We start from the raw sequence: 20,055 nt of genomic DNA, 5'->3' as shown, positions 1-20,055 counted from the left end.
AGTTCAAAAGCAGGTGAATGCAATGTGAATCTCTTGCCTTTGCTAGTTTGCCGTGTTGATGGCAGTCAGTGATTGTTGCATCTATTGTCTTTTCAGTTGCAGGAAACTATCGTCTTTTGTTACGGGTTTTCTGTCTTATGAACCTGCTCTGCAGTTACCTGATGAAGGTGCAGCACGCTGAAAGCCAGGACAGGGGTAACCCCAACGTGCTACAGGGAACATTCTGGAACCAGGGGCCTGCCAGGAAGGTAACTTGCCAATTTGAATGAATGGATTTGCCCTTGTCTGCCGTTTTGGGCTTCTGCGGTCGTTCTTGGAACGTATCCCACCGATGGTACGGCGGTGGCGGGGGGTGGGGTGACTGCTGTAATTTCAAAGAACCCCGTTGGGCTGAAACCTGGTGTTGTGGGATTTTTAACACAGTCAAATCAGGTTGTGGGATCCCATGACTCAGCCAATGTCAAATGGCTATCAGATCAGCCCCCACAGCCCCTTCCCAACCCCCCCGCCTCCCCCCCCACCCCCGAGGCAACAAATTTATCCTAATATTTTCTTGAACAAGGAAGAAATGTCTTTAGTCTGTTTCCTGAATAGAGTGAAACCCCCATCTCTGTTTGTTTCTTCGCAAACTACTGTACGGAAGCGACCTGCTTTAGTAGCTACGTCTGTACGTAAAGATTATTCACGCAGACGATCGCCCAAGGCTGGAACTGGCTTCAGCTCCCTGGTGCCACCAGGCAGCCGTACTAACCACTGATCCACTGTGCCACCCGTACGATTTGGAACGATTTGTCATCATTTGCGGTGCAAGTAGCGAAACAGTTGTCAGTTTGTCAACTGGGTCGGATTATAATGTTGTCAGCGATCTGCAGCAATGTGAACGGAGATGTCGAATCGAGCTGCTGGTGGTGATGAGGCGCGCTTGCAGCGTGACATGTTTACACGGGGAGATCAGCTCCCTCCCCATTCTCCACAGAGAGTCGGATACAAGTAGAGAGGATATTGAAAGTGGACGATAAAGAAAGGGTGCACGGACGTAATTCGCTTTTCGCAACTTTTCGGATTGATGCGGAATGCCGAGGAGCGAATCCTGTACGTGAGGGAAACGATGATTGGCATTTATGGGCAAGCTACACCAACACAAGGGGAGGCAATGAATAGGATCTTTCCGTCAAGGCCAACATTTCTCGCCCATGCCGAGATCAGCCTGGTGGTGAGCTGCTCTCTCGAACCGCTGCAGTCCAAGTGCTGTCGGTAGCCCCGCGATGCTGTTTGGGCGGGGATTCCCGATTTTGACCCGGTAACACCGGAGGAACAAGGACATATTTGCAATTCAGGACAGCGAGTGCCTCGGGGGGGGGGAGAACTTGCGAATGGTGGTGTTCCCGTGGATCTGCTGCCGTCATCCTTCGAGGCTGCGTTGGCCATGGGTTTGCAAGGTGCTGCCTGAGGAATTCTGGTGAATCTTGTAGATGCCGGGGGAATGAATGACCCTGCCGCCGCCGCTGTCCCCGATCACCGGGAGAAACCTCTCTGCAGTCGACCTGACGTGCGGTGGCTCCGGCCCGTGCCATCTGATTGGTCGTCAGCGCGACCTACGCGGCTACGTAACAGATGGACAGAAAAGCACGGGGAAAGCACAGCGACTGCTGCAGAGTGATCTTCCGGTCTGGTTGGATATCTTGGAAGGAAGGTAGACGGTAAGGGAATAAAGGAACTTTGAATATCATCAAACTGATGGAAAGGATAGTCGGCAAATATGACCTCCACCGTTGGAGTATTAATGTGCTATCGCTTCTCGGCCTTTTGGCTTGGAATATGTGTAGTTTCTGTTCTTATCAGTTTAATCGCTGATATCTCCCGAAGGTGGGAGTGTTTGTATTAAATGGATTTTTGGAGCAGGGAGATGGCTTAAGGGCTTGCTCTGTCCTCTCCATGTATCAGCCTGGTATTGCAGTGTTTCCAGGAATGGTGCACCCAACGCTTACCCAAGTTCAAAAGCAGGTGAATGCAATGTGAATCTCTTGCCTTTGCTAGTTTGCCGTGTTGATGGCAGTCAGTGATTGTTGCATCTATTGTCTTTTCAGTTGCAGGAAACTATCGTCTTTTGTTACGGGTTTTCTGTCTTATGAACCTGCTCTGCAGTTACCTGATGAAGGTGCAGCACGCTGAAAGCCAGGACAGGGGTAACCCCAACGTGCTACAGGGAACATTCTGGAACCAGGGGCCTGCCAGGAAGGTAACTTGCCAATTTGAATGAATGGATTTGCCCTTGTCTGCCGTTTTGGGCTTCTGCGGTCGTTCTTGGAACGTATCCCACCGATGGTACGGCGGTGGCGGGGGGTGGGGTGACTGCTGTAATTTCAAAGAACCCCGTTGGGCTGAAACCTGGTGTTGTGGGATTTTTAACACAGTCAAATCAGGTTGTGGGATCCCATGACTCAGCCAATGTCAAATGGCTATCAGATCAGCCCCCACAGCCCCTTCCCAACCCCCCCGCCTCCCCCCCCACCCCCGAGGCAACAAATTTATCCTAATATTTTCTTGAACAAGGAAGAAATGTCTTTAGTCTGTTTCCTGAATAGAGTGAAACCCCCATCTCTGTTTGTTTCTTCGCAAACTACTGTACGGAAGCGACCTGCTTTAGTAGCTACGTCTGTACGTAAAGATTATTCACGCAGACGATCGCCCAAGGCTGGAACTGGCTTCAGCTCCCTGGTGCCACCAGGCAGCCGTACTAACCACTGATCCACTGTGCCACCCGTACGATTTGGAACGATTTGTCATCATTTGCGGTGCAAGTAGCGAAACAGTTGTCAGTTTGTCAACTGGGTCGGATTATAATGTTGTCAGCGATCTGCAGCAATGTGAACGGAGATGTCGAATCGAGCTGCTGGTGGTGATGAGGCGCGCTTGCAGCGTGACATGTTTACACGGGGAGATCAGCTCCCTCCCCATTCTCCACAGAGAGTCGGATACAAGTAGAGAGGATATTGAAAGTGGACGATAAAGAAAGGGTGCACGGACGTAATTCGCTTTTCGCAACTTTTCGGATTGATGCGGAATGCCGAGGAGCGAATCCTGTACGTGAGGGAAACGATGATTGGCATTTATGGGCAAGCTACACCAACACAAGGGGAGGCAATGAATAGGATCTTTCCGTCAAGGCCAACATTTCTCGCCCATGCCGAGATCAGCCTGGTGGTGAGCTGCTCTCTCGAACCGCTGCAGTCCAAGTGCTGTCGGTAGCCCCGCGATGCTGTTTGGGCGGGGATTCCCGATTTTGACCCGGTAACACCGGAGGAACAAGGACATATTTGCAATTCAGGACAGCGAGTGCCTCGGGGGGGGGGAGAACTTGCGAATGGTGGTGTTCCCGTGGATCTGCTGCCGTCATCCTTCGAGGCTGCGTTGGCCATGGGTTTGCAAGGTGCTGCCTGAGGAATTCTGGTGAATCTTGTAGATGCCGGGGGAATGAATGACCCTGCCGCCGCCGCTGTCCCCGATCACCGGGAGAAACCTCTCTGCAGTCGACCTGACGTGCGGTGGCTCCGGCCCGTGCCATCTGATTGGTCGTCAGCGCGACCTACGCGGCTACGTAACAGATGGACAGAAAAGCACGGGGAAAGCACAGCGACTGCTGCAGAGTGATCTTCCGGTCTGGTTGGATATCTTGGAAGGAAGGTAGACGGTAAGGGAATAAAGGAACTTTGAATATCATCAAACTGATGGAAAGGATAGTCGGCAAATATGACCTCCACCGTTGGAGTATTAATGTGCTATCGCTTCTCGGCCTTTTGGCTTGGAATATGTGTAGTTTCTGTTCTTATCAGTTTAATCGCTGATATCTCCCGAAGGTGGGAGTGTTTGTATTAAATGGATTTTTGGAGCAGGGAGATGGCTTAAGGGCTTGCTCTGTCCTCTCCATGTATCAGCCTGGTATTGCAGTGTTTCCAGGAATGGTGCACCCAACGCTTACCCAAGTTCAAAAGCAGGTGAATGCAATGTGAATCTCTTGCCTTTGCTAGTTTGCCGTGTTGATGGCAGTCAGTGATTGTTGCATCTATTGTCTTTTCAGTTGCAGGAAACTATCGTCTTTTGTTACGGGTTTTCTGTCTTATGAACCTGCTCTGCAGTTACCTGATGAAGGTGCAGCACGCTGAAAGCCAGGACAGGGGTAACCCCAACGTGCTACAGGGAACATTCTGGAACCAGGGGCCTGCCAGGAAGGTAACTTGCCAATTTGAATGAATGGATTTGCCCTTGTCTGCCGTTTTGGGCTTCTGCGGTCGTTCTTGGAACGTATCCCACCGATGGTACGGCGGTGGCGGGGGGTGGGGTGACTGCTGTAATTTCAAAGAACCCCGTTGGGCTGAAACCTGGTGTTGTGGGATTTTTAACACAGTCAAATCAGGTTGTGGGATCCCATGACTCAGCCAATGTCAAATGGCTATCAGATCAGCCCCCACAGCCCCTTCCCAACCCCCCCGCCTCCCCCCCCACCCCCGAGGCAACAAATTTATCCTAATATTTTCTTGAACAAGGAAGAAATGTCTTTAGTCTGTTTCCTGAATAGAGTGAAACCCCCATCTCTGTTTGTTTCTTCGCAAACTACTGTACGGAAGCGACCTGCTTTAGTAGCTACGTCTGTACGTAAAGATTATTCACGCAGACGATCGCCCAAGGCTGGAACTGGCTTCAGCTCCCTGGTGCCACCAGGCAGCCGTACTAACCACTGATCCACTGTGCCACCCGTACGATTTGGAACGATTTGTCATCATTTGCGGTGCAAGTAGCGAAACAGTTGTCAGTTTGTCAACTGGGTCGGATTATAATGTTGTCAGCGATCTGCAGCAATGTGAACGGAGATGTCGAATCGAGCTGCTGGTGGTGATGAGGCGCGCTTGCAGCGTGACATGTTTACACGGGGAGATCAGCTCCCTCCCCATTCTCCACAGAGAGTCGGATACAAGTAGAGAGGATATTGAAAGTGGACGATAAAGAAAGGGTGCACGGACGTAATTCGCTTTTCGCAACTTTTCGGATTGATGCGGAATGCCGAGGAGCGAATCCTGTACGTGAGGGAAACGATGATTGGCATTTATGGGCAAGCTACACCAACACAAGGGGAGGCAATGAATAGGATCTTTCCGTCAAGGCCAACATTTCTCGCCCATGCCGAGATCAGCCTGGTGGTGAGCTGCTCTCTCGAACCGCTGCAGTCCAAGTGCTGTCGGTAGCCCCGCGATGCTGTTTGGGCGGGGATTCCCGATTTTGACCCGGTAACACCGGAGGAACAAGGACATATTTGCAATTCAGGACAGCGAGTGCCTCGGGGGGGGGGAGAACTTGCGAATGGTGGTGTTCCCGTGGATCTGCTGCCGTCATCCTTCGAGGCTGCGTTGGCCATGGGTTTGCAAGGTGCTGCCTGAGGAATTCTGGTGAATCTTGTAGATGCCGGGGGAATGAATGACCCTGCCGCCGCCGCTGTCCCCGATCACCGGGAGAAACCTCTCTGCAGTCGACCTGACGTGCGGTGGCTCCGGCCCGTGCCATCTGATTGGTCGTCAGCGCGACCTACGCGGCTACGTAACAGATGGACAGAAAAGCACGGGGAAAGCACAGCGACTGCTGCAGAGTGATCTTCCGGTCTGGTTGGATATCTTGGAAGGAAGGTAGACGGTAAGGGAATAAAGGAACTTTGAATATCATCAAACTGATGGAAAGGATAGTCGGCAAATATGACCTCCACCGTTGGAGTATTAATGTGCTATCGCTTCTCGGCCTTTTGGCTTGGAATATGTGTAGTTTCTGTTCTTATCAGTTTAATCGCTGATATCTCCCGAAGGTGGGAGTGTTTGTATTAAATGGATTTTTGGAGCAGGGAGATGGCTTAAGGGCTTGCTCTGTCCTCTCCATGTATCAGCCTGGTATTGCAGTGTTTCCAGGAATGGTGCACCCAACGCTTACCCAAGTTCAAAAGCAGGTGAATGCAATGTGAATCTCTTGCCTTTGCTAGTTTGCCGTGTTGATGGCAGTCAGTGATTGTTGCATCTATTGTCTTTTCAGTTGCAGGAAACTATCGTCTTTTGTTACGGGTTTTCTGTCTTATGAACCTGCTCTGCAGTTACCTGATGAAGGTGCAGCACGCTGAAAGCCAGGACAGGGGTAACCCCAACGTGCTACAGGGAACATTCTGGAACCAGGGGCCTGCCAGGAAGGTAACTTGCCAATTTGAATGAATGGATTTGCCCTTGTCTGCCGTTTTGGGCTTCTGCGGTCGTTCTTGGAACGTATCCCACCGATGGTACGGCGGTGGCGGGGGGTGGGGTGACTGCTGTAATTTCAAAGAACCCCGTTGGGCTGAAACCTGGTGTTGTGGGATTTTTAACACAGTCAAATCAGGTTGTGGGATCCCATGACTCAGCCAATGTCAAATGGCTATCAGATCAGCCCCCACAGCCCCTTCCCAACCCCCCCGCCTCCCCCCCACCCCCGAGGCAACAAATTTATCCTAATATTTTCTTGAACAAGGAAGAAATGTCTTTAGTCTGTTTCCTGAATAGAGTGAAACCCCCATCTCTGTTTGTTTCTTCGCAAACTACTGTACGGAAGCGACCTGCTTTAGTAGCTACGTCTGTACGTAAAGATTATTCACGCAGACGATCGCCCAAGGCTGGAACTGGCTTCAGCTCCCTGGTGCCACCAGGCAGCCGTACTAACCACTGATCCACTGTGCCACCCGTACGATTTGGAACGATTTGTCATCATTTGCGGTGCAAGTAGCGAAACAGTTGTCAGTTTGTCAACTGGGTCGGATTATAATGTTGTCAGCGATCTGCAGCAATGTGAACGGAGATGTCGAATCGAGCTGCTGGTGGTGATGAGGCGCGCTTGCAGCGTGACATGTTTACACGGGGAGATCAGCTCCCTCCCCATTCTCCACAGAGAGTCGGATACAAGTAGAGAGGATATTGAAAGTGGACGATAAAGAAAGGGTGCACGGACGTAATTCGCTTTTCGCAACTTTTCGGATTGATGCGGAATGCCGAGGAGCGAATCCTGTACGTGAGGGAAACGATGATTGGCATTTATGGGCAAGCTACACCAACACAAGGGGAGGCAATGAATAGGATCTTTCCGTCAAGGCCAACATTTCTCGCCCATGCCGAGATCAGCCTGGTGGTGAGCTGCTCTCTCGAACCGCTGCAGTCCAAGTGCTGTCGGTAGCCCCGCGATGCTGTTTGGGCGGGGATTCCCGATTTTGACCCGGTAACACCGGAGGAACAAGGACATATTTGCAATTCAGGACAGCGAGTGCCTCGGGGGGGGGGAGAACTTGCGAATGGTGGTGTTCCCGTGGATCTGCTGCCGTCATCCTTCGAGGCTGCGTTGGCCATGGGTTTGCAAGGTGCTGCCTGAGGAATTCTGGTGAATCTTGTAGATGCCGGGGGAATGAATGACCCTGCCGCCGCCGCTGTCCCCGATCACCGGGAGAAACCTCTCTGCAGTCGACCTGACGTGCGGTGGCTCCGGCCCGTGCCATCTGATTGGTCGTCAGCGCGACCTACGCGGCTACGTAACAGATGGACAGAAAAGCACGGGGAAAGCACAGCGACTGCTGCAGAGTGATCTTCCGGTCTGGTTGGATATCTTGGAAGGAAGGTAGACGGTAAGGGAATAAAGGAACTTTGAATATCATCAAACTGATGGAAAGGATAGTCGGCAAATATGACCTCCACCGTTGGAGTATTAATGTGCTATCGCTTCTCGGCCTTTTGGCTTGGAATATGTGTAGTTTCTGTTCTTATCAGTTTAATCGCTGATATCTCCCGAAGGTGGGAGTGTTTGTATTAAATGGATTTTTGGAGCAGGGAGATGGCTTAAGGGCTTGCTCTGTCCTCTCCATGTATCAGCCTGGTATTGCAGTGTTTCCAGGAATGGTGCACCCAACGCTTACCCAAGTTCAAAAGCAGGTGAATGCAATGTGAATCTCTTGCCTTTGCTAGTTTGCCGTGTTGATGGCAGTCAGTGATTGTTGCATCTATTGTCTTTTCAGTTGCAGGAAACTATCGTCTTTTGTTACGGGTTTTCTGTCTTATGAACCTGCTCTGCAGTTACCTGATGAAGGTGCAGCACGCTGAAAGCCAGGACAGGGGTAACCCCAACGTGCTACAGGGAACATTCTGGAACCAGGGGCCTGCCAGGAAGGTAACTTGCCAATTTGAATGAATGGATTTGCCCTTGTCTGCCGTTTTGGGCTTCTGCGGTCGTTCTTGGAACGTATCCCACCGATGGTACGGCGGTGGCGGGGGGTGGGGTGACTGCTGTAATTTCAAAGAACCCCGTTGGGCTGAAACCTGGTGTTGTGGGATTTTTAACACAGTCAAATCAGGTTGTGGGATCCCATGACTCAGCCAATGTCAAATGGCTATCAGATCAGCCCCCACAGCCCCTTCCCAACCCCCCCGCCTCCCCCCCCACCCCCGAGGCAACAAATTTATCCTAATATTTTCTTGAACAAGGAAGAAATGTCTTTAGTCTGTTTCCTGAATAGAGTGAAACCCCCATCTCTGTTTGTTTCTTCGCAAACTACTGTACGGAAGCGACCTGCTTTAGTAGCTACGTCTGTACGTAAAGATTATTCACGCAGACGATCGCCCAAGGCTGGAACTGGCTTCAGCTCCCTGGTGCCACCAGGCAGCCGTACTAACCACTGATCCACTGTGCCACCCGTACGATTTGGAACGATTTGTCATCATTTGCGGTGCAAGTAGCGAAACAGTTGTCAGTTTGTCAACTGGGTCGGATTATAATGTTGTCAGCGATCTGCAGCAATGTGAACGGAGATGTCGAATCGAGCTGCTGGTGGTGATGAGGCGCGCTTGCAGCGTGACATGTTTACACGGGGAGATCAGCTCCCTCCCCATTCTCCACAGAGAGTCGGATACAAGTAGAGAGGATATTGAAAGTGGACGATAAAGAAAGGGTGCACGGACGTAATTCGCTTTTCGCAACTTTTCGGATTGATGCGGAATGCCGAGGAGCGAATCCTGTACGTGAGGGAAACGATGATTGGCATTTATGGGCAAGCTACACCAACACAAGGGGAGGCAATGAATAGGATCTTTCCGTCAAGGCCAACATTTCTCGCCCATGCCGAGATCAGCCTGGTGGTGAGCTGCTCTCTCGAACCGCTGCAGTCCAAGTGCTGTCGGTAGCCCCGCGATGCTGTTTGGGCGGGGATTCCCGATTTTGACCCGGTAACACCGGAGGAACAAGGACATATTTGCAATTCAGGACAGCGAGTGCCTCGGGGGGGGGGAGAACTTGCGAATGGTGGTGTTCCCGTGGATCTGCTGCCGTCATCCTTCGAGGCTGCGTTGGCCATGGGTTTGCAAGGTGCTGCCTGAGGAATTCTGGTGAATCTTGTAGATGCCGGGGGAATGAATGACCCTGCCGCCGCCGCTGTCCCCGATCACCGGGAGAAACCTCTCTGCAGTCGACCTGACGTGCGGTGGCTCCGGCCCGTGCCATCTGATTGGTCGTCAGCGCGACCTACGCGGCTACGTAACAGATGGACAGAAAAGCACGGGGAAAGCACAGCGACTGCTGCAGAGTGATCTTCCGGTCTGGTTGGATATCTTGGAAGGAAGGTAGACGGTAAGGGAATAAAGGAACTTTGAATATCATCAAACTGATGGAAAGGATAGTCGGCAAATATGACCTCCACCGTTGGAGTATTAATGTGCTATCGCTTCTCGGCCTTTTGGCTTGGAATATGTGTAGTTTCTGTTCTTATCAGTTTAATCGCTGATATCTCCCGAAGGTGGGAGTGTTTGTATTAAATGGATTTTTGGAGCAGGGAGATGGCTTAAGGGCTTGCTCTGTCCTCTCCATGTATCAGCCTGGTATTGCAGTGTTTCCAGGAATGGTGCACCCAACGCTTACCCAAGTTCAAAAGCAGGTGAATGCAATGTGAATCTCTTGCCTTTGCTAGTTTGCCGTGTTGATGGCAGTCAGTGATTGTTGCATCTATTGTCTTTTCAGTTGCAGGAAACTATCGTCTTTTGTTACGGGTTTTCTGTCTTATGAACCTGCTCTGCAGTTACCTGATGAAGGTGCAGCACGCTGAAAGCCAGGACAGGGGTAACCCCAACGTGCTACAGGGAACATTCTGGAACCAGGGGCCTGCCAGGAAGGTAACTTGCCAATTTGAATGAATGGATTTGCCCTTGTCTGCCGTTTTGGGCTTCTGCGGTCGTTCTTGGAACGTATCCCACCGATGGTACGGCGGTGGCGGGGGGTGGGGTGACTGCTGTAATTTCAAAGAACCCCGTTGGGCTGAAACCTGGTGTTGTGGGATTTTTAACACAGTCAAATCAGGTTGTGGGATCCCATGACTCAGCCAATGTCAAATGGCTATCAGATCAGCCCCCACAGCCCCTTCCCAACCCCCCCGCCTCCCCCCCCACCCCCGAGGCAACAAATTTATCCTAATATTTTCTTGAACAAGGAAGAAATGTCTTTAGTCTGTTTCCTGAATAGAGTGAAACCCCCATCTCTGTTTGTTTCTTCGCAAACTACTGTACGGAAGCGACCTGCTTTAGTAGCTACGTCTGTACGTAAAGATTATTCACGCAGACGATCGCCCAAGGCTGGAACTGGCTTCAGCTCCCTGGTGCCACCAGGCAGCCGTACTAACCACTGATCCACTGTGCCACCCGTACGATTTGGAACGATTTGTCATCATTTGCGGTGCAAGTAGCGAAACAGTTGTCAGTTTGTCAACTGGGTCGGATTATAATGTTGTCAGCGATCTGCAGCAATGTGAACGGAGATGTCGAATCGAGCTGCTGGTGGTGATGAGGCGCGCTTGCAGCGTGACATGTTTACACGGGGAGATCAGCTCCCTCCCCATTCTCCACAGAGAGTCGGATACAAGTAGAGAGGATATTGAAAGTGGACGATAAAGAAAGGGTGCACGGACGTAATTCGCTTTTCGCAACTTTTCGGATTGATGCGGAATGCCGAGGAGCGAATCCTGTACGTGAGGGAAACGATGATTGGCATTTATGGGCAAGCTACACCAACACAAGGGGAGGCAATGAATAGGATCTTTCCGTCAAGGCCAACATTTCTCGCCCATGCCGAGATCAGCCTGGTGGTGAGCTGCTCTCTCGAACCGCTGCAGTCCAAGTGCTGTCGGTAGCCCCGCGATGCTGTTTGGGCGGGGATTCCCGATTTTGACCCGGTAACACCGGAGGAACAAGGACATATTTGCAATTCAGGACAGCGAGTGCCTCGGGGGGGGGGAGAACTTGCGAATGGTGGTGTTCCCGTGGATCTGCTGCCGTCATCCTTCGAGGCTGCGTTGGCCATGGGTTTGCAAGGTGCTGCCTGAGGAATTCTGGTGAATCTTGTAGATGCCGGGGGAATGAATGACCCTGCCGCCGCCGCTGTCCCCGATCACCGGGAGAAACCTCTCTGCAGTCGACCTGACGTGCGGTGGCTCCGGCCCGTGCCATCTGATTGGTCGTCAGCGCGACCTACGCGGCTACGTAACAGATGGACAGAAAAGCACGGGGAAAGCACAGCGACTGCTGCAGAGTGATCTTCCGGTCTGGTTGGATATCTTGGAAGGAAGGTAGACGGTAAGGGAATAAAGGAACTTTGAATATCATCAAACTGATGGAAAGGATAGTCGGCAAATATGACCTCCACCGTTGGAGTATTAATGTGCTATCGCTTCTCGGCCTTTTGGCTTGGAATATGTGTAGTTTCTGTTCTTATCAGTTTAATCGCTGATATCTCCCGAAGGTGGGAGTGTTTGTATTAAATGGATTTTTGGAGCAGGGAGATGGCTTAAGGGCTTGCTCTGTCCTCTCCATGTATCAGCCTGGTATTGCAGTGTTTCCAGGAATGGTGCACCCAACGCTTACCCAAGTTCAAAAGCAGGTGAATGCAATGTGAATCTCTTGCCTTTGCTAGTTTGCCGTGTTGATGGCAGTCAGTGATTGTTGCATCTATTGTCTTTTCAGTTGCAGGAAACTATCGTCTTTTGTTACGGGTTTTCTGTCTTATGAACCTGCTCTGCAGTTACCTGATGAAGGTGCAGCACGCTGAAAGCCAGGACAGGGGTAACCCCAACGTGCTACAGGGAACATTCTGGAACCAGGGGCCTGCCAGGAAGGTAACTTGCCAATTTGAATGAATGGATTTGCCCTTGTCTGCCGTTTTGGGCTTCTGCGGTCGTTCTTGGAACGTATCCCACCGATGGTACGGCGGTGGCGGGGGGTGGGGTGACTGCTGTAATTTCAAAGAACCCCGTTGGGCTGAAACCTGGTGTTGTGGGATTTTTAACACAGTCAAATCAGGTTGTGGGATCCCATGACTCAGCCAATGTCAAATGGCTATCAGATCAGCCCCCACAGCCCCTTCCCAACCCCCCCGCCTCCCCCCCACCCCCGAGGCAACAAATTTATCCTAATATTTTCTTGAACAAGGAAGAAATGTCTTTAGTCTGTTTCCTGAATAGAGTGAAACCCCCATCTCTGTTTGTTTCTTCGCAAACTACTGTACGGAAGCGACCTGCTTTAGTAGCTACGTCTGTACGTAAAGATTATTCACGCAGACGATCGCCCAAGGCTGGAACTGGCTTCAGCTCCCTGGTGCCACCAGGCAGCCGTACTAACCACTGATCCACTGTGCCACCCGTACGATTTGGAACGATTTGTCATCATTTGCGGTGCAAGTAGCGAAACAGTTGTCAGTTTGTCAACTGGGTCGGATTATAATGTTGTCAGCGATCTGCAGCAATGTGAACGGAGATGTCGAATCGAGCTGCTGGTGGTGATGAGGCGCGCTTGCAGCGTGACATGTTTACACGGGGAGATCAGCTCCCTCCCCATTCTCCACAGAGAGTCGGATACAAGTAGAGAGGATATTGAAAGTGGACGATAAAGAAAGGGTGCACGGACGTAATTCGCTTTTCGCAACTTTTCGGATTGATGCGGAATGCCGAGGAGCGAATCCTGTACGTGAGGGAAACGATGATTGGCATTTATGGGCAAGCTACACCAACACAAGGGGAGGCAATGAATAGGATCTTTCCGTCAAGGCCAACATTTCTCGCCCATGCCGAGATCAGCCTGGTGGTGAGCTGCTCTCTCGAACCGCTGCAGTCCAAGTGCTGTCGGTAGCCCCGCGATGCTGTTTGGGCGGGGATTCCCGATTTTGACCCGGTAACACCGGAGGAACAAGGACATATTTGCAATTCAGGACAGCGAGTGCCTCGGGGGGGGGGAGAACTTGCGAATGGTGGTGTTCCCGTGGATCTGCTGCCGTCATCCTTCGAGGCTGCGTTGGCCATGGGTTTGCAAGGTGCTGCCTGAGGAATTCTGGTGAATCTTGTAGATGCCGGGGGAATGAATGACCCTGCCGCCGCCGCTGTCCCCGATCACCGGGAGAAACCTCTCTGCAGTCGACCTGACGTGCGGTGGCTCCGGCCCGTGCCATCTGATTGGTCGTCAGCGCGACCTACGCGGCTACGTAACAGATGGACAGAAAAGCACGGGGAAAGCACAGCGACTGCTGCAGAGTGATCTTCCGGTCTGGTTGGATATCTTGGAAGGAAGGTAGACGGTAAGGGAATAAAGGAACTTTGAATATCATCAAACTGATGGAAAGGATAGTCGGCAAATATGACCTCCACCGTTGGAGTATTAATGTGCTATCGCTTCTCGGCCTTTTGGCTTGGAATATGTGTAGTTTCTGTTCTTATCAGTTTAATCGCTGATATCTCCCGAAGGTGGGAGTGTTTGTATTAAATGGATTTTTGGAGCAGGGAGATGGCTTAAGGGCTTGCTCTGTCCTCTCCATGTATCAGCCTGGTATTGCAGTGTTTCCAGGAATGGTGCACCCAACGCTTACCCAAGTTCAAAAGCAGGTGAATGCAATGTGAATCTCTTGCCTTTGCTAGTTTGCCGTGTTGATGGCAGTCAGTGATTGTTGCATCTATTGTCTTTTCAGTTGCAGGAAACTATCGTCTTTTGTTACGGGTTTTCTGTCTTATGAACCTGCTCTGCAGTTACCTGATGAAGGTGCAGCACGCTGAAAGCCAGGACAGGGGTAACCCCAACGTGCTACAGGGAACATTCTGGAACCAGGGGCCTGCCAGGAAGGTAACTTGCCAATTTGAATGAATGGATTTGCCCTTGTCTGCCGTTTTGGGCTTCTGCGGTCGTTCTTGGAACGTATCCCACCGATGGTACGGCGGTGGCGGGGGGTGGGGTGACTGCTGTAATTTCAAAGAACCCCGTTGGGCTGAAACCTGGTGTTGTGGGATTTTTAACACAGTCAAATCAGGTTGTGGGATCCCATGACTCAGCCAATGTCAAATGGCTATCAGATCAGCCCCCACAGCCCCTTCCCAACCCCCCCGCCTCCCCCCCCACCCCCGAGGCAACAAATTTATCCTAATATTTTCTTGAACAAGGAAGAAATGTCTTTAGTCTGTTTCCTGAATAGAGTGAAACCCCCATCTCTGTTTGTTTCTTCGCAAACTACTGTACGGAAGCGACCTGCTTTAGTAGCTACGTCTGTACGTAAAGATTATTCACGCAGACGATCGCCCAAGGCTGGAACTGGCTTCAGCTCCCTGGTGCCACCAGGCAGCCGTACTAACCACTGATCCACTGTGCCACCCGTACGATTTGGAACGATTTGTCATCATTTGCGGTGCAAGTAGCGAAACAGTTGTCAGTTTGTCAACTGGGTCGGATTATAATGTTGTCAGCGATCTGCAGCAATGTGAACGGAGATGTCGAATCGAGCTGCTGGTGGTGATGAGGCGCGCTTGCAGCGTGACATGTTTACACGGGGAGATCAGCTCCCTCCCCATTCTCCACAGAGAGTCGGATACAAGTAGAGAGGATATTGAAAGTGGACGATAAAGAAAGGGTGCACGGACGTAATTCGCTTTTCGCAACTTTTCGGATTGATGCGGAATGCCGAGGAGCGAATCCTGTACGTGAGGGAAACGATGATTGGCATTTATGGGCAAGCTACACCAACACAAGGGGAGGCAATGAATAGGATCTTTCCGTCAAGGCCAACATTTCTCGCCCATGCCGAGATCAGCCTGGTGGTGAGCTGCTCTCTCGAACCGCTGCAGTCCAAGTGCTGTCGGTAGCCCCGCGATGCTGTTTGGGCGGGGATTCCCGATTTTGACCCGGTAACACCGGAGGAACAAGGACATATTTGCAATTCAGGACAGCGAGTGCCTCGGCGGGGGGGAGAACTTGCGAATGGTGGTGTTCCCGTGGATCTGCTGCCGTCATCCTTCGAGGCTGCGTTGGCCATGGGTTTGCAAGGTGCTGCCTGAGGAATTCTGGTGAATCTTGTAGATGCCGGGGGAATGAATGACCCTGCCGCCGCCGCTGTCCCCGATCACCGGGAGAAACCTCTCTGCAGTCGACCTGACGTGCGGTGGCTCCGGCCCGTGCCATCTGATTGGTCGTCAGCGCGACCTACGCGGCTACGTAACAGATGGACAGAAAAGCACGGGGAAAGCACAGCGACTGCTGCAGAGTGATCTTCCGGTCTGGTTGGATATCTTGGAAGGAAGGTAGACGGTAAGGGAATAAAGGAACTTTGAATATCATCAAACTGATGGAAAGGATAGTCGGCAAATATGACCTCCACCGTTGGAGTATTAATGTGCTATCGCTTCTCGGCCTTTTGGCTTGGAATATGTGTAGTTTCTGTTCTTATCAGTTTAATCGCTGATATCTCCCGAAGGTGGGAGTGTTTGTATTAAATGGATTTTTGGAGCAGGGAGATGGCTTAAGGGCTTGCTCTGTCCTCTCCATGTATCAGCCTGGTATTGCAGTGTTTCCAGGAATGGTGCACCCAACGCTTACCCAAGTTCAAAAGCAGGTGAATGCAATGTGAATCTCTTGCCTTTGCTAGTTTGCCGTGTTGATGGCAGTCAGTGATTGTTGCATCTATTGTCTTTTCAGTTGCAGGAAACTATCGTCTTTTGTTACGGGTTTTCTGTCTTATGAACCTGCTCTGCAGTTACCTGATGAAGGTGCAGCACGCTGAAAGCCAGGACAGGGGTAACCCCAACGTGCTACAGGGAACATTCTGGAACCAGGGGCCTGCCAGGAAGGTAACTTGCCAATTTGAATGAATGGATTTGCCCTTGTCTGCCGTTTTGGGCTTCTGCGGTCGTTCTTGGAACGTATCCCACCGATGGTACGGCGGTGGCGGGGGGTGGGGTGACTGCTGTAATTTCAAAGAACCCCGTTGGGCTGAAACCTGGTGTTGTGGGATTTTTAACACAGTCAAATCAGGTTGTGGGATCCCATGACTCAGCCAATGTCAAATGGCTATCAGATCAGCCCCCACAGCCCCTTCCCAACCCCCCCGCCTCCCCCCCACCCCCGAGGCAACAAATTTATCCTAATATTTTCTTGAACAAGAAAGAAATGTCTTTAGTCTGTTTCCTGAATAGAGTGAAACCCCCATCTCTGTTTGTTTCTTCGCAAACTACTGTACGGAAGCGACCTGCTTTAGTAGCTACGTCTGTACGTAAAGATTATTCACGCAGACGATCGCCCAAGGCTGGAACTGGCTTCAGCTCCCTGGTGCCACCAGGCAGCCGTACTAACCACTGATCCACTGTGCCACCCGTACGATTTGGAACGATTTGTCATCATTTGCGGTGCAAGTAGCGAAACAGTTGTCAGTTTGTCAACTGGGTCGGATTATAATGTTGTCAGCGATCTGCAGCAATGTGAACGGAGATGTCGAATCGAGCTGCTGGTGGTGATGAGGCGCGCTTGCAGCGTGACATGTTTACACGGGGAGATCAGCTCCCTCCCCATTCTCCACAGAGAGTCGGATACAAGTAGAGAGGATATTGAAAGTGGACGATAAAGAAAGGGTGCACGGACGTAATTCGCTTTTCGCAACTTTTCGGATTGATGCGGAATGCCGAGGAGCGAATCCTGTACGTGAGGGAAACGATGATTGGCATTTATGGGCAAGCTACACCAACACAAGGGGAGGCAATGAATAGGATCTTTCCGTCAAGGCCAACATTTCTCGCCCATGCCGAGATCAGCCTGGTGGTGAGCTGCTCTCTCGAACCGCTGCAGTCCAAGTGCTGTCGGTAGCCCCGCGATGCTGTTTGGGCGGGGATTCCCGATTTTGACCCGGTAACACCGGAGGAACAAGGACATATTTGCAATTCAGGACAGCGAGTGCCTCGGGGGGGGGGAGAACTTGCGAATGGTGGTGTTCCCGTGGATCTGCTGCCGTCATCCTTCGAGGCTGCGTTGGCCATGGGTTTGCAAGGTGCTGCCTGAGGAATTCTGGTGAATCTTGTAGATGCCGGGGGAATGAATGACCCTGCCGCCGCCGCTGTCCCCGATCACCGGGAGAAACCTCTCTGCAGTCGACCTGACGTGCGGTGGCTCCGGCCCGTGCCATCTGATTGGTCGTCAGCGCGACCTACGCGGCTACGTAACAGATGGACAGAAAAGCACGGGGAAAGCACAGCGACTGCTGCAGAGTGATCTTCCGGTCTGGTTGGATATCTTGGAAGGAAGGTAGACGGTAAGGGAATAAAGGAACTTTGAATATCATCAAACTGATGGAAAGGATAGTCGGCAAATATGACCTCCACCGTTGGAGTATTAATGTGCTATCGCTTCTCGGCCTTTTGGCTTGGAATATGTGTAGTTTCTGTTCTTATCAGTTTAATCGCTGATATCTCCCGAAGGTGGGAGTGTTTGTATTAAATGGATTTTTGGAGCAGGGAGATGGCTTAAGGGCTTGCTCTGTCCTCTCCATGTATCAGCCTGGTATTGCAGTGTTTCCAGGAATGGTGCACCCAACGCTTACCCAAGTTCAAAAGCAGGTGAATGCAATGTGAATCTCTTGCCTTTGCTAGTTTGCCGTGTTGATGGCAGTCAGTGATTGTTGCATCTATTGTCTTTTCAGTTGCAGGAAACTATCGTCTTTTGTTACGGGTTTTCTGTCTTATGAACCTGCTCTGCAGTTACCTGATGAAGGTGCAGCACGCTGAAAGCCAGGACAGGGGTAACCCCAACGTGCTACAGGGAACATTCTGGAACCAGGGGCCTGCCAGGAAGGTAACTTGCCAATTTGAATGAATGGATTTGCCCTTGTCTGCCGTTTTGGGCTTCTGCGGTCGTTCTTGGAACGTATCCCACCGATGGTACGGCGGTGGCGGGGGGTGGGGTGACTGCTGTAATTTCAAAGAACCCCGTTGGGCTGAAACCTGGTGTTGTGGGATTTTTAACACAGTCAAATCAGGTTGTGGGATCCCATGACTCAGCCAATGTCAAATGGCTATCAGATCAGCCCCCACAGCCCCTTCCCAACCCCCCCGCCTCCCCCCCCACCCCCGAGGCAACAAATTTATCCTAATATTTTCTTGAACAAGGAAGAAATGTCTTTAGTCTGTTTCCTGAATAGAGTGAAACCCCCATCTCTGTTTGTTTCTTCGCAAACTACTGTACGGAAGCGACCTGCTTTAGTAGCTACGTCTGTACGTAAAGATTATTCACGCAGACGATCGCCCAAGGCTGGAACTGGCTTCAGCTCCCTGGTGCCACCAGGCAGCCGTACTAACCACTGATCCACTGTGCCACCCGTACGATTTGGAACGATTTGTCATCATTTGCGGTGCAAGTAGCGAAACAGTTGTCAGTTTGTCAACTGGGTCGGATTATAATGTTGTCAGCGATCTGCAGCAATGTGAACGGAGATGTCGAATCGAGCTGCTGGTGGTGATGAGGCGCGCTTGCAGCGTGACATGTTTACACGGGGAGATCAGCTCCCTCCCCATTCTCCACAGAGAGTCGGATACAAGTAGAGAGGATATTGAAAGTGGACGATAAAGAAAGGGTGCACGGACGTAATTCGCTTTTCGCAACTTTTCGGATTGATGCGGAATGCCGAGGAGCGAATCCTGTACGTGAGGGAAACGATGATTGGCATTTATGGGCAAGCTACACCAACACAAGGGGAGGCAATGAATAGGATCTTTCCGTCAAGGCCAACATTTCTCGCCCATGCCGAGATCAGCCTGGTGGTGAGCTGCTCTCTCGAACCGCTGCAGTCCAAGTGCTGTCGGTAGCCCCGCGATGCTGTTTGGGCGGGGATTCCCGATTTTGACCCGGTAACACCGGAGGAACAAGGACATATTTGCAATTCAGGACAGCGAGTGCCTCGGGGGGGGGGAGAACTTGCGAATGGTGGTGTTCCCGTGGATCTGCTGCCGTCATCCTTCGAGGCTGCGTTGGCCATGGGTTTGCAAGGTGCTGCCTGAGGAATTCTGGTGAATCTTGTAGATGCCGGGGGAATGAATGACCCTGCCGCCGCCGCTGTCCCCGATCACCGGGAGAAACCTCTCTGCAGTCGACCTGACGTGCGGTGGCTCCGGCCCGTGCCATCTGATTGGTCGTCAGCGCGACCTACGCGGCTACGTAACAGATGGACAGAAAAGCACGGGGAAAGCACAGCGACTGCTGCAGAGTGATCTTCCGGTCTGGTTGGATATCTTGGAAGGAAGGTAGACGGTAAGGGAATAAAGGAACTTTGAATATCATCAAACTGATGGAAAGGATAGTCGGCAAATATGACCTCCACCGTTGGAGTATTAATGTGCTATCGCTTCTCGGCCTTTTGGCTTGGAATATGTGTAGTTTCTGTTCTTATCAGTTTAATCGCTGATATCTCCCGAAGGTGGGAGTGTTTGTATTAAATGGATTTTTGGAGCAGGGAGATGGCTTAAGGGCTTGCTCTGTCCTCTCCATGTATCAGCCTGGTATTGCAGTGTTTCCAGGAATGGTGCACCCAACGCTTACCCAAGTTCAAAAGCAGGTGAATGCAATGTGAATCTCTTGCCTTTGCTAGTTTGCCGTGTTGATGGCAGTCAGTGATTGTTGCATCTATTGTCTTTTCAGTTGCAGGAAACTATCGTCTTTTGTTACGGGTTTTCTGTCTTATGAACCTGCT

The 20,055-nt window shown here is 51.3% G+C and overlaps 10 non-coding genes across 10 annotated transcripts; all 10 read left to right on the top strand.

The window, feature by feature from the left end:
- The first annotated feature begins 1,790 nt into the window (after positions 1-1,790).
- LOC132814910 (U2 spliceosomal RNA) lies at positions 1,791-1,982 on the top strand. Its single transcript, XR_009644593.1, has one exon. It is a non-coding gene; the product is annotated as a U2 spliceosomal RNA (small nuclear RNA).
- A 1,799-nt stretch (positions 1,983-3,781) lies between these two features.
- On the top strand, positions 3,782-3,973 carry LOC132814909 (U2 spliceosomal RNA). Its single transcript, XR_009644592.1, has one exon. It is a non-coding gene; the product is annotated as a U2 spliceosomal RNA (small nuclear RNA).
- A 1,799-nt stretch (positions 3,974-5,772) lies between these two features.
- On the top strand, positions 5,773-5,964 carry LOC132814908 (U2 spliceosomal RNA). The gene has a single exon (XR_009644591.1). It is a non-coding gene; the product is annotated as a U2 spliceosomal RNA (small nuclear RNA).
- A 1,798-nt stretch (positions 5,965-7,762) lies between these two features.
- On the top strand, positions 7,763-7,954 carry LOC132814907 (U2 spliceosomal RNA). Its single transcript, XR_009644590.1, has one exon. It is a non-coding gene; the product is annotated as a U2 spliceosomal RNA (small nuclear RNA).
- A 1,799-nt stretch (positions 7,955-9,753) lies between these two features.
- On the top strand, positions 9,754-9,945 carry LOC132814905 (U2 spliceosomal RNA). The gene has a single exon (XR_009644588.1). It is a non-coding gene; the product is annotated as a U2 spliceosomal RNA (small nuclear RNA).
- Positions 9,946-11,744: 1,799 nt separating this feature from the next.
- On the top strand, positions 11,745-11,936 carry LOC132814904 (U2 spliceosomal RNA). The gene has a single exon (XR_009644587.1). It is a non-coding gene; the product is annotated as a U2 spliceosomal RNA (small nuclear RNA).
- A 1,798-nt stretch (positions 11,937-13,734) lies between these two features.
- Positions 13,735-13,926, top strand: LOC132814903 (U2 spliceosomal RNA). Its single transcript, XR_009644586.1, has one exon. It is a non-coding gene; the product is annotated as a U2 spliceosomal RNA (small nuclear RNA).
- Positions 13,927-15,725: 1,799 nt separating this feature from the next.
- On the top strand, positions 15,726-15,917 carry LOC132814902 (U2 spliceosomal RNA). Its single transcript, XR_009644585.1, has one exon. It is a non-coding gene; the product is annotated as a U2 spliceosomal RNA (small nuclear RNA).
- Positions 15,918-17,715: 1,798 nt separating this feature from the next.
- LOC132814900 (U2 spliceosomal RNA) lies at positions 17,716-17,907 on the top strand. Its single transcript, XR_009644584.1, has one exon. It is a non-coding gene; the product is annotated as a U2 spliceosomal RNA (small nuclear RNA).
- A 1,799-nt stretch (positions 17,908-19,706) lies between these two features.
- LOC132814899 (U2 spliceosomal RNA) lies at positions 19,707-19,898 on the top strand. The gene has a single exon (XR_009644583.1). It is a non-coding gene; the product is annotated as a U2 spliceosomal RNA (small nuclear RNA).
- The last annotated feature ends 157 nt before the right edge of the window (positions 19,899-20,055 follow it).

The sequence above is a fragment of the Hemiscyllium ocellatum genome, unplaced genomic scaffold (genome assembly GCF_020745735.1).
Source record: "Hemiscyllium ocellatum isolate sHemOce1 unplaced genomic scaffold, sHemOce1.pat.X.cur. scaffold_958_pat_ctg1, whole genome shotgun sequence".
Classification (NCBI taxonomy): Eukaryota; Metazoa; Chordata; class Chondrichthyes; order Orectolobiformes; family Hemiscylliidae; genus Hemiscyllium; species Hemiscyllium ocellatum.
Note: the sequence above shows the minus strand (reverse complement) of the source record. Positions and strands in the feature narration are given on the sequence as shown.